At 40.0% G+C, this 13349-nt stretch overlaps 1 long non-coding RNA gene across 1 annotated transcript; it reads left to right on the top strand.

The window, feature by feature from the left end:
* Positions 1 to 345: 345 nt before the first annotated feature.
* LOC122071710 lies at positions 346 to 1531 on the top strand. Its single transcript, XR_006138257.1, has 2 exons — positions 346 to 434; positions 1280 to 1531. It is a non-coding gene; the product is annotated as an uncharacterized LOC122071710 (long non-coding RNA).
* The last annotated feature ends 11818 nt before the right edge of the window (positions 1532 to 13349 follow it).

Consider the following 13349-nt stretch of genomic DNA (forward strand, 5'->3'; position numbering starts at 1 on the left):
GCAAAAATAATTTTGGTTGCATATCACAACCTTGTAAAAATAATGTTAGCAAATATATCCCCTTCACTATCATTGTTATCTTTACTCACTTTTAAGTAAATTAACATAACTTAATGCACACAATATGAAACAGGCATTCTCCTTCGGCATTAGCATCCTTTTGATTGCTTATGGTCTTGGAGTGATAATGGGAGTTTCGTCTTCTTCATCTTTACTGTTCAAACTTATCACGGTATGTAATTTACTATATTTTCTATTTTTAATTTCACTAGAATTCATACAATTTTTCCTTTATTAACTTGATATCCTAACAAACTTATTGGATGTAGATACTGGGTCATTCTAGCATGGCTGCTGTTCTTTTGCTTCATTCTAGGACTGTTGATCTTATAGATCAATTATCCACACAATCATTTTACATGTTCATATGGAAGGTAAGTTGCATTGTTTTCACAAAACATTATGATGTACAAAATGGTTCAACATTTTTTATTAATGGAACCACAACACTATATCTTCCAATACTACACAGGCAGCATATTTCTTCTTCTTCTTCTTCTTCTAATAAAAGCCATACTTCATTACCTAATTAAAATTTTAAAATTGATGATATTTTGCTTTAGAAGGACCCAAATGCAATTTGAAATAACCCTCTTACCATATGATCAAAGAGTATTTAAGAAATTTTATTATTTATCTTGAATGTTTTCTACTTTAAATTTTTTTTTTTTTAAGGATTTTGGAGCTATAACTCTGGTGATATTTCAAGAAAATCTCCTACATCTACCTCCCCACTCCTCTCCGTGAAGGCAAAACTTGATCCCCATACACAGTGACAACAAGCCACACCCTTAGGCTATGTTTGGTAACCAAGAAATGAAAATAATACAAAAAAATAATAATAATAATAATAAGACAAAAAGGAATGACTACACAATGATTTTCTGTGTCTATCTTTCTTTTCAAATTCAAAATTTATTAAATTTTTTATTTTATTTTCTTTTCTCTTTTCTTGGTTACCAAACATAGCCTTACTGTTGTGCAATCTGACATTTTCATGAATTTGAATATATTTCTTTCTTTTGGTTTTTTTACCGTAAAACAAATAGAGCCATAGGTCTCTAGGTTTGTCCTAAGAAGGTAATGGGAATTGCCTATTTTTCGTATTTCTATCTTTTTTGCTTTCTCAATACATACATACAACTTAGGGGGGGGGGAATGTTAGAAATTGTGAGTTTGTTGCTGCATTTCATGACAAAAAAACATTCTCTCTTTGCAGTTAGTTTATGCTGAGTACCTCCTCCTTCCATTTGTACGCTGAGAAGAATATCTAGTGAAGAACAAGGTAAAGGGGCTGATTGTGTATGTCCTATAGTCTTTATATTGCCCTCCTTTCATTTTTTTTTTTTTTTTTTTTTTTTTTTTTTTTTTTTACACTAAGAAGAATAACTAGTAAGAGTTTTAATTGGTAATGTATGCTGGATTTTATTATAAATCCGTATATAGTATTGTATGTATAACATTTGTTACAGAAATCGCCTTAAAATTCACTCCACCAAACAAAGAAAAACGATGCCTTCCCAGTTGCTCCACATATGTTGCCTGTGGAATCTTAATTCATGTCGTACCTCCCACCTTCACTAGAGTTTGGTAGAATCTCTAGTGGTGGTAACGAAGGTCGACCAGCAACCACTGCAAAAGTAAGAATGTTCTGCTCTATTAACAGGCTTCACTGTTCTCTATATGGCCTGAGGCAGCCCCCCATGCTTGGTTCCACAAATTGTCGTAGTTTCTCCTCCAAATAGGGTTTTAGACATCTCATATGGATCCCTCTCTATTTTCTAAAAGTGAGGTATTGTTCTCATTTATGTCTTAATATATGTGGATGAAATTTTAATTACCAGCATTGAAGCAAATTATATCCCCGTCTTCTTCTGCAATGCCTTGCGGATGAGGTTTTTATTAAGGACCTTCAGCCTCTCCATTTTTTTTGGATAGATAGAATCACTTTATTACCAAGAAAGAGGAAAAAAGAATGGGGGAGGGACATACAAAACTCAGCCAAACAGCATACAGAGCCAAACTCAAGAGCTGGGCTCAAGTGAAAAGAAGTAAAACAAAGAGCAGGAGCTTAACAACACCTCAAAACATCACAACATCACAACATCACAACATCAATCCATCTCTGAACGACAGATAAATCCCAACACCTAACTCTCATGTAGCCAAGCCACATGGATATCTCATTTGCTAACCAGGAACAAGCTTTTACCCGACCTCTTTCCTTCAATGGATGAGAGTGCACATTTATCACAAACATCCCACCTCTCCATTTCTTCTTTGGCATAGAAGCAGTTTCTCATCCTAAATGGCTGCTGCTCACCAATTCTCGCCACATTGATGATCTCCTAAAGCACTATAGTATGGTGGATTGCAAGCCACTACAGACACCTATGGCTTCCACCACAAAGCATCCACTATAGGGGTGTCCTGATGTCTGATCCCACCCTATACCTCTCTATAGTAGGTGCCCTGCAATATGCTACACTCTTCCACCTTGATGTTGTCTTCTTTGTCTACAGAGTGCACCGGTTTATAATGCCCCCCACCAATGATCATAATGTAATGACCCTAAACCCGGGATAAGGGTATGGTCACACCCTCGTGGGTGACGATAAAATGATCAATAAATAAAACAATCAATCTATGATTAATACCATAATATCCCCCATTACATTAAAAAAACTTCTTAGTACATATTAACACATCAAAGTATCAGGATCTCCCCTGGTGGCAGTACTTACAATCCGACCTCCTTTAAAAATTATATAATTTCTCCATTGGGAAATACAAAATATCCAGCTACTGCAAAAAGAATAACAAACTATAATTGGACAATTGAAACAATTTAAAAAATCTCTCTTGGTCTATGCCGCATTCTTGGAATACTCTGCCTTTTTGCACACACTAGCTCAGCAAGCGAGAGAGGCGAATCTATATGCACAATCGATTGAGAACTGATCTCACTTCTAAGCAAAGCAAAGCAATGTTTAACTGGTCTCACTACACCCTCAAATCTTCTTGAGTTTCTCTCCCACCAAATAAAAAATAGGATCAAGGAAAAACCGCTCAGCCACACTCTCTTGAAGAAAATGGATTTAGCCTTTTGCTTCCACCACACTAATAAGTTATCCATTCCGTTGAAAACTGGCCACTGTATACCAAAGCATCCACAAAATTCATGCCAAAGATAAGATGCAAAGTCACATTCATAGAATATGAAGCATAGATTCTTCTTCCTAACAACTGGGAGACAAAGACAAAATAATCAAAAAGAGTTTTCCATCTCATTCTTTCCTGACTTGCAAGCTCATTACCACCCATACGGACTTGATTTGTTCTGTAGAAAAATATTTATAAATGTGGGGTGAGCCCGACAGCTTTGTGAGAAAAACTCTGCCTATACAATTCCACACCAATAACACACACATATCCATATGAAAGTCAAAATGATATATCATTCTTATCTCATACACTTCTAATATTTTTACGACTAAAATATCCAATCAATACAGCTCTCTTTGCCCCTTGGCAATTCTATGGTCTCACCAGTCACATCTCTTAGGAATCAATGCCTCACTGTATCGTCCCTTGACTAAGATCTCATACAAGTGTCACTTGGCACCTGCTTTCCTCCTGTCTTTTGATTTCGATCTCTCCAAACGTATCTGTCGGCAACCAATGCCCCACCATGCCTTCTCTTGACCGTGTATCACCCACACAGCTTACATGATGTATCTCTACTAATTTTGTTTATTATTCTTATTTTCCTAAAGATCAGAAATTTTATTAAGAAAAAATAAGAATAAGAATAAAAATAAATACAGCTCCAAAATCAAAGTTATAACCCCCACCTTCGGCATGTCCATTAGCAGTGGAGAATAAATCTGTAAAAAGATTAACTAAACTGAAACCTATGTCTCGATTCAGTATCATGGGTGATCTCTGAACAAATGTGAGATGGGAACATGCTATTAACGTCCGAGAGATCAGATTTTGCTGCATCTTTAGCGAGAAAATATGCTACACAATTTGCTTCACGAAAATAGTGAGAAATCTTCCATCTTATAGAGTCCAAGAAGGTCTTCACAGATATTCAATCTTGAGCTAGGTACCATGGAATAGATTGATATTGAATAGGCACCACCACTCCCGTTGAGTCAGATTCAATCCAAGGAGCATCAATCTGAAGGTCCTTAGCTTTAAGAATACCTTCCATTAGAGTTGTGAACTCAGAGTAGTAGTTTGAGTGAATCCCTAAGAACGTCTTAAAAGAACCCACCACATTGTCCCTATGATTATGAAGCACTCCACCTATTCCTGATCTTCCTAGATTGCTGAAGAAGCAACCATCCACATTCAATTTCGTCCAACCCCAGTTTGGTTTACACCAAAAAAAGTTATAAAATCGACAAAGGCTTACTGGGAAGAGCAGATAATCTCAATCGGCGGCAACACATCAGATCCGTAGCCTACTTAATCACGCCAGATAAGGTGAAACTAGCTTCCTGCACATCTTGTCTGATATTCTCAAAAACTATGGTGCTGGATTTAAAAACCTCTTCATGATGCTGATCATTCCTCTCCCTCCATATGTTATCAGCCACAACTATGAATCCCATAGACCATGGATCACAAACAACAATTGCCCTACGTTTTCTAATCCACCACTGCGACAGCTGACTGACATCATCAATATTAGGCCAAGGAACACTAAACAGTCAAGGTACTTTTTCCAAATGGACACAGAAAAGTTGCATTTAAAAAAAATGTGGTTAAAAGCTTTAGCATCCAAACCACATAAAATGCACTTAGAAGCAAGAGAGACTCCTTTTCCAGAAATAATGTCATTTGTTGTAAGCTTCCTGTGCATTAGGTGCCATCCAAAAGTGAACTGTCGTGGTTGCATGAATTTACTCCAGACTAGAGAAAACCACAGAACCTTGGGATTTATTTTCCTTATCTCATTCTATGCTGATAAAGAAGAAAAAGAATCAGATGATGTTTCACTACAGATACACCTGTCCTCCAAATCTTGCTGAGGCAGCCATATCAAACGGGCAGCAGAGAATGCTTCTTGTAACACACTCGATCTTACATCAGGAATATTCCAATTGAAATTTTGAATAATTCCTAACACCTTCATAAAAGAATTAATCATAGGATCAAGAGCGCTACCACATAATTCCACAATAAAATTTTCTCCCAATTAGTTGTCATTCCAAAGACTGATGTTCTTGCCAATCCCCATGATCCATCTTTCCCTGCTGGCAATGAAAGACCACATCTTACTAGTACCTGGCCATATCGAAGAAAATTTCTAGGATTTCTTAGGGATCCCATTACTAATGAATCTGGCTTTAAAAAATTTTGCTCATGTCTGAACTCCCATGCTTAATATTCCAAGCCTACTTGCAAAGAAGGGACTTGTTAATATCACGGAGTCTACGAATACCCAATCCACCTACCTCTTTTGACTTGCACACTAGATCCCACTTAACCATCATAGCTTTAGCAGAGTCTACATCCCCTGACCAGATGAAGTTCCTCATTCATTTTTCCATCAAATTAATTAAGGAGGAGGGCCATCAGTACATAGAAAAATTATGCACAGGCATACCCAAAATAGTAAAACAAACCAATTGAACTCTACCAGCCATAGAGAACAATTTACGTTTCCAACCTGCCAAATCCTCCCTGATTTTGTTCATCACAGGCATCAAGAATTGGTTCTTGACTTTTCCTTTAAATATTTGCACCCCGAGGTATTTAGTGGGGAAATTACAGGAGATAATTCTCAAAATCTTTGAAATACCATGCTTCCTTGAAGGAGGGCCTTACCATAAAAATCTTGCTCCTCTAAATTAACATGCTGACCAAAAAATATCTTGATACTTCAAGAAATCATAAAGGTTTTTAACATAGTTTGTAGAGGCATTCATAAAGATAAGAATTTTTTTTTTTTGCTAAAGACTCAAAGAGATTTTATTGAAGAAATAACAATACAAAGGCATCAAATGAGATTTTTTTTACCCCACCTTGGCATGGCCATCAGTAGGGAAAAAAAACTCGATTACAAAATACTAAAGCCAGACTAGGAAAAAAAATATCCAGAGCTGATTCAGATTGAAATGGTGCTCTGCATGCCACACTCTGTGTCCTGAAGGTCCTGCAAAATTTTTCCATATAAATCTTAATGAAAGAGTGATGCGTGGCATCATGGTATCTAGTGTTTCGGTCCCTCCAAATATTGTCCGAAACTACCACAAACCCTATGGTCCATGCATTTTTCATTGCAAGAGTTTTGATGGGGTTGAAGAGCTTTGTTCCAAACTAGAGATAGCCACGAAATCTTGGGATTTCTCTTTCTTATTTCGTTCCAAGCAAAGAAGGAAGAAAAAGCACCAAAGGGAGTCCCACTCTTGATGCAGTGATCTTCTGTGTCAACCTAAGGAATGCCATTTTTTTTGCATTAGAGAAAACCTTCTTAAGGGCTTCAGAGTGAACTTTGGGAATTTTCCATCTGCCATCCGAAATTATTTCAGAGACTGTGGTCTTAGAACTGATGAGCAGAGAGAGATCACTGCCACAAACGTCCACTATGGATGCTTCCCCCGTCCAAATGTCATTCCATAGATTGATTTTTTTTCCCGTTCCCTATGATCCATCTCTCTTTGCTGGATATGAAGGACCACACTTTGCGGATTCCAGGCCAGATTGAAGAAGGTCTAAGAAATTTTTAGGCTGCCCTTTTGACATAAAAAGGAGCATTAAGGAGGCTTGAACAATTTGATTCGTAGTGCTTTATGTTCCATGCCTGCTTAGCAAGTTATGAAATATTTATGTCTCTCATCCGACGAAGCCCCAAGGCTCCTTCATCAATAGGTTTGCAAACCTGATCCCACTTGACAGTCACAGCCTTTGCAGTGTCAATGTCTCCTGACCAGATAAAGTTTCTCATCCACTTCTCCATTTGCACGATCATGGAAGATGACCACCAATAGATTGAGAAATTGTGCACTGGCATACTTGATATAACTGATCGAATTAGCTAAATCCGACCAGCCATTAAGAGGGTCTTTCCTTTCCAGCCTAATAACCGGTCTCTAATCTTATCCAGAGTAGGCATCATATATTGATTTTTTACTCTGCCTTTGAAAATTTCCACGCTAAGGTATTTTGTGGGGAAATTACATGCTGGGATTCCCATAGTATCTACAATAGCCTGCTTCCTTGAAGAAGATATCGGACCCATGAGTAGCTTACTTTTTTCCAGGTTCACTACCTGCCCTGAGAACTCCTGATACTTTCTGATGAAATTTTCCAAGTTTTTGATATAATTGCTAGAAGCATTTATGAAAATAAACATATCATCAGCAAAGAGGAGATGAGTAGGAATAGACACACCTCTAGGATCCTTTAGGGCTTTGATTTCCTTTAGATGGAGAAGATGCTTCAGACCTCTGCAGAGAACTTCTTCAGCAACAATGAATAAAATTGGAGAAATGGGATCATCTTGACGAAGACCCCATTCAACTCTGAAGTAGCCTACTGGGCCTCCATTAAGCAGAATGGAAATTTTGGAAGTGGAGAGGATTTGGGAGATCCAATTTAGCCAAGTGTCAAAAAATCCAAATTTCTTAAGGACTTTAAGAATAAAATCCCAAGAAATTGTATCGAAGGCCTTCTGAATGTCGATTTTTACTCCTAACCTGCCGCCTCTTGTAGAAGAGTGCATAATATTCGTCAGCTCAGATGCCAAGGCAATGTTGTTATAAATGAGTTTCCCTTTCTAAAAAGCTCCCTATTCTTCTGAGATTATTCTAGGGAGGAGGAAGGACAATCTAGTTGCAAGGATTTTTGATAATACTTTATAGAAGAAATTTCCCACATAGAGGGGTCTGAACTTATCAAGAGACATAGCCCCATTAATTTTGAGAATTAAGACTAGTAAGTTATTGTTCATACCCAGCGGCATCGATCCAGAAGTAAAGAAATCGCTCACAGCTCTTTCGAAATCTCCATATATAATATTCCAACAGCACCGAAAGAAGTAACCAGGATAGTAGCGAACTGTCAGGGTCCAAATCCCATATAGCGCGCTTTATCTCATTCGGACCTAGTATTTTATCCAAGGATAGAAGATCTACCTCATCAATAAGCCGAGGAATAGCCTCCAGCAAATCCAGATGATCCGTCACAGGAGCACCCTTAAGAAGCTCTTCATAGAAACTGGACATGTAGCAAGCTATTTCATCTTTATCAGAAATTATAGAGCCATCATATTTTTTAACTCTGCGAATAGTGTTTTTTGTTCTCTTAATTTTTGCATAGAGATGAAAAAGTTTAGATTTTCGATCTCCCTCCTTCAGGCAACGAATCCTTGACTTTTCAGCCCATAATTTTTCATGATTTTTCATGGCTACTAGGTAGGCTATTTTTGCGTCAGCTTATTGCCCAAAGAGGGAATCGTCCATTCCTTGTAACTTGATTTGAGCTTGAATTCAGTCCAGAGCCTCTCTCGTTCTGACTAGTTCAGTCTTAAAGTTTGGAAAATTTTCCCTAGCCTAAGTATTAATGGTCGGCTTTAGCCTTTTTAACTTTTGGGCAAGGATATAAGATGGCGGCCCACATATGTTATGACTCCACGAATCAGAAACTTGCTTAAAAAAATTAAGGTGCTTTGTTCAAAATTTATGAAATCGGAAAGGACAATTTGCAGGTCTAGGGCAAGCTTCAGAGATGACAAGGATTGGATTGTGATCAGAAAAATCCCTTGGGAGGACCAATTGAGAGCAATCCTAGAATGTGTTTAGCCAATCCTCATTACAGAACCCTCTATCAAGAATGCAGAGACATTTCCCCTTTTTCTATTATTGGTCCAAGTGAATTTTGGGCCCTGACATGCTAGTTTTATTAAGTTACATGAATCAATCATAGCATCGAATTCCGCGGCAGAGCCTAGGTTAAAGGACCCAGGGCCCTTCTTTTCATGAGATACAAGGGTAGCATTGAAATCTCCAACCACCGCCCACGGACCAGCTGACACCGACACTGTCCCAAGCTCCATCCAGAGCTCCCTTCTAATAGCTCTGAAATCTCTAGCATGGATTGACGAAATCATAATAAAGTTCCCTTTCCAATCTACTTGAACTGTAATTTACTATTCAGAGCTAGATAAGATCAAAGGTTTAGAAATACCTCGCTTCCAGAGCAGCCATAGATTTGGAGATTTTTCCCTTCTACTATTGCAAATGAAGTCTACATCAGAGCCCAATTTACTAAAGTAGCGTGTTGGGCACTTAGTCACATCGATCATCGGTTCAGCCAGGCAGAGTAAATCAGGGTCTTTGGCTCTTATAATTTTCTTCAGAGCCATCCTCGCTGAGGCCTTCTTGAAGCCTCTCACATTCTAGAAGAGAATCTTCATGGATTACTTTTTTTGAGTTGCAACACGATCAGACCGTCTAGCCTGCACCGCTGTGTCCGCCCCTTTCTCATTTCTCTGGGCAAAATGCAGCTCCAATTCAGCAGCTTCAAAAAGCTTATCAGCCCTGTCAATCTCTTCATGATGCACCTCCACTGCTCCTCCACACAAAGATGTGGATGGAATAGATGAGATTATGTTCTCTATCTCTCGATTATCCTGGGCGCTATACATGAGATACTCTCTTATTACTACTGTGTGGTAGATGTCCATTACCAATAATAGATTCAAATGTAGGGGATCGGCTACTCTCCAAATCTTGATGTCTCACACTTGAAAGAGGAAGGAGAATCTCAATAGACCCCACATTCCCTTGAATAGGAAGTGTATTTGAATTCAAAATCTCATTCTCTCCCGATAAGGAAGGAGATCGCGAAATTTCCATTCTTTCATTAACTGCCTTGTTTGGTGCTATTGAGTCCTCTACCAGTCTGCCGCCGGTCTCCTCTCCCTACCCGCTGGAAACAGCATCATTGTCGTGGCCCTTATCGCCATTGAAGACGAAGGGGGTGTGGGAATCTTCTTTGTCAACTTCGTCTACATACACCGCTCCAGGAGTCTCTTGATTTTTGGATTTTTTCTTTTCCTCCACTGATTTCTTGATTATGCATTTAGAGATCGAATGGCCTGCCTTTTTGTAGAAACCGCAAAGGCTCAATTTGTCCTCATAGGTTACTTGTTGTTTGAACAAGAAAATCTCTTGGGAACCTAGCACCCTTCTCTCAACATGGATTTCGTCAACACGACTAGCACCAACTTCCATCTCGACTTGGATCCTTGCAAAGCCTCCCATTGAAACTTCTTGAGTATGTTTTTCAACGGCCATGGGGCGACCCATTGCCTTAGCCATGGTGAGGAGAATTTTCTTATACCAGTATTCGAGGGGAAGATCAGGAAATCTGATCCAGATCATTTTCTTGTCAATCTGCTTTTCATGTATATTGAAGCCCTGTCTCCATTTTTGGAATTTGACATATTGCCTTCCAACCTTGATTAAACTTCTAGGCCATACCATGGTCATGTCTGCTTCGAGTTGAAACTGAAAAAGGATAAATCCTTTTCTCATCGCAGATAGGGCCACCTTTCCTTTCAGGTTCCATGAAGTAAATAAATCGGCACCAACTCACCTTTTGGACCATGCAAAGTTTTAATTTTCTTTTCTTGTAGCAATCTCTTCAAGCCTCTACAAAGGACCTCTTCAGCCAATATGAATAAAATAGGAGAAAGTGGATCACCTTGGCGCAACCCTCGCTCCACCCCTAATTATCCCACTGGACCTTCATTGAGAAGAATCGAAATCTTCGTAGATGAAAGAATTTGGTGAATCCACTTATCAGAGAATCTAAGCCTACGTTGAACATGAAGAATGAAAATCCAAGAGATTGTGTCAAAAGCCTTCTGAATGTCTATCTTGGCACCCATTCCACCTCCTCTAGTAGAAGAGAACAAGAAGTTCCATGAAGAGGATTGGTGGGTCCCTGAGGAGTTAGAGTACGACATTGATTGCTCGTGCGAGAGTTGTGCTGTAGGACCGCAGTTCTGATACCTAGCTGAGCTCCACTTTTGATGCCGAGCTGAGCTCTACCTTGTGATGCCGAGCTGGGCTCAACCTTTGATACCGAGCTGAGCTCTAAGCTTCGATACCGAGCCGAGCTGTACACTCTGATTTTTGATGATTCCTTTTGTATACTTGATATGTGAATTGTACTCTTATTATGTAAATATCATGCCTTCGGGCCCACATGTAATTAACTATTGTATCACAATTCAGGTATCAAGTATTATGAGAATATTCACAGGTAAACTAAGTCTTCCCCTGAACTGATGAGCTCTTTCTTAGGTGTGTGTATGCTGTGGTGGAATACTGTATCAGATGATCCTAGTAGGTTTGGGTTAACTGGTGTTAATCCGGTCATTGGCCCGGTTCTGTGTGAACGGGGTGTGACAACGGTGGTATCAGAGCATGATTGTAATACCTCGCTTCTTAAAACCCGGTCTGATTTCGCGATTAAACCGGTTTAACCATGCAGGAACCGAGCCAGAGGATATTAGAGCGGGTTCCTTATGGGCTATGATGGCACGGCTGACCTTAAACACCGGCTGGCCCGACAAGTCCGAGCCAGTGCCAGAAGAGACGGGAGTGCCCAAACCGTGTACGTGCACATACCATAAGGCTATGTATGGATAAAACAGGTATTATATCCGTATTTTAAGGTATATACGTATGCTACATCGTATGCTTGGGGTGGGGTTCGCGCCGAGGTCCGAACCCGGTCAAAATCCCAAGTCTTGGCTCTCAGGTGGGTAGGACAGGTGGGTACACCCACCCACCTGAGTGACCCATCCAAGACTATTCACTTAATTAGGAATAGTATATAAGGCTTTATGATTTCTTTTCTTTCCATTTATTACCCTCGTACGTTTGGTGAGAAAAGTAAAGAGGAGAGAGAAAAGAAAGGGAAGAAGAAAGGAAGAGGAAGAAAGGAAGGATTTCAGTGGCGCCGAAGCTCGATCTTGCCATTCCGGTGCCGGGAGAGTAATCTTCAACTCTAGATCTACAGTTGGAGGTAAGAAAAGTTGGGTTTTATGAACATTCACCATACTCAAGCTTGAAACCCTTGATTCGAGTATGGGTTCTTGAGATCTTGTAAATACCCTTTGAAATGATGAATCTAAAGTTTAATAGATGATTTATGTGTTGATCTTGAAGGATTTGAAGAGATATTGACAAGGTAGAAGAAGCATTGTGGGTTGAAGTGATTTGGAGGGTTTGAAGTCATTCTTGAGCAAAGGAGGTAAGATGGCTTTCCCTCACTTGAATCTAACCTAGATCTAGGTTAGAACCATCCTATAGGACCTTGAAGGTGTGAAGAATGGGTGGGAAAAAGCCCCATTTGATTCCCCAAAGAATGGAGAAAATGGGAAAGAAACAGGGCCTTTCCCGCCAAAATCGGTGGGTATAACCGGCGGGTACCTACCCGCCTGAGGGTACCCACCTGAGAAGGCAGGGGGCCTTCGGGCCCAACCGGTGGGTACCACCGGCGGGTACCACCGACGGGTACAACCTACGGTACCCGCCGGTCTTAGCCATGGGTCCCTGGCCCAACCGGCGGGTATAACCGGTGGGTACAACCGGCGGGCCCCTACCCGCCGGTCATAACCGGTGGGTAAAACCGGTGGGTAGACAGCCCACCTGTCTGACCCACTTGTGTGGCCCCGAAGGTGATCCTTATGTCCGATCGAACCCAAATCGGACGTGCGATCTTCTTTTGACGTTCTAAACACGATTTTGACATCGGATTTCATTAATTTCGATTCTAAAATGGTGAAGTACTAACCCCTCTCAATTATGTTAGGTTCACCAAATCCTACCCGATTCGCTCCGGATCTCACCCGTACCGAACGGGAATCCTTGTGCGCTACAGGTAAGTGGAGAGAGGACGTTTGGCCTTGTTTTAAGGCATTTGTTTGGCATTCATATAACTATATCTAATCTAGTCATGTCATCATGAATATGCTATATAGATTAGTCATTCCACACCTTGATGTGCATATATGCTATGTTTACTTTTCAAATGCCAATTGAATGAGATGTTATATGTTGAATGTGGACATCATGGTGCATAATGCATTGATAGACTAGATGCCGTAGTCGGCTTGGAAACGAATGCATTGGTGGCCCGTGGAATAGGACACGGAGGCACTATGCAGTAATACTATTGTCATATAGGAGCATGCGGTATTAGGATTCTCACCATCCCGTGCTACGACCCTTCCCAACAGGGGTTAAGGTGTTGGGTTA

This window comes from Macadamia integrifolia, unplaced genomic scaffold, assembly GCF_013358625.1.
Source record: "Macadamia integrifolia cultivar HAES 741 unplaced genomic scaffold, SCU_Mint_v3 scaffold_5A, whole genome shotgun sequence".
Taxonomy (NCBI): Eukaryota; Viridiplantae; Streptophyta; class Magnoliopsida; order Proteales; family Proteaceae; genus Macadamia; species Macadamia integrifolia.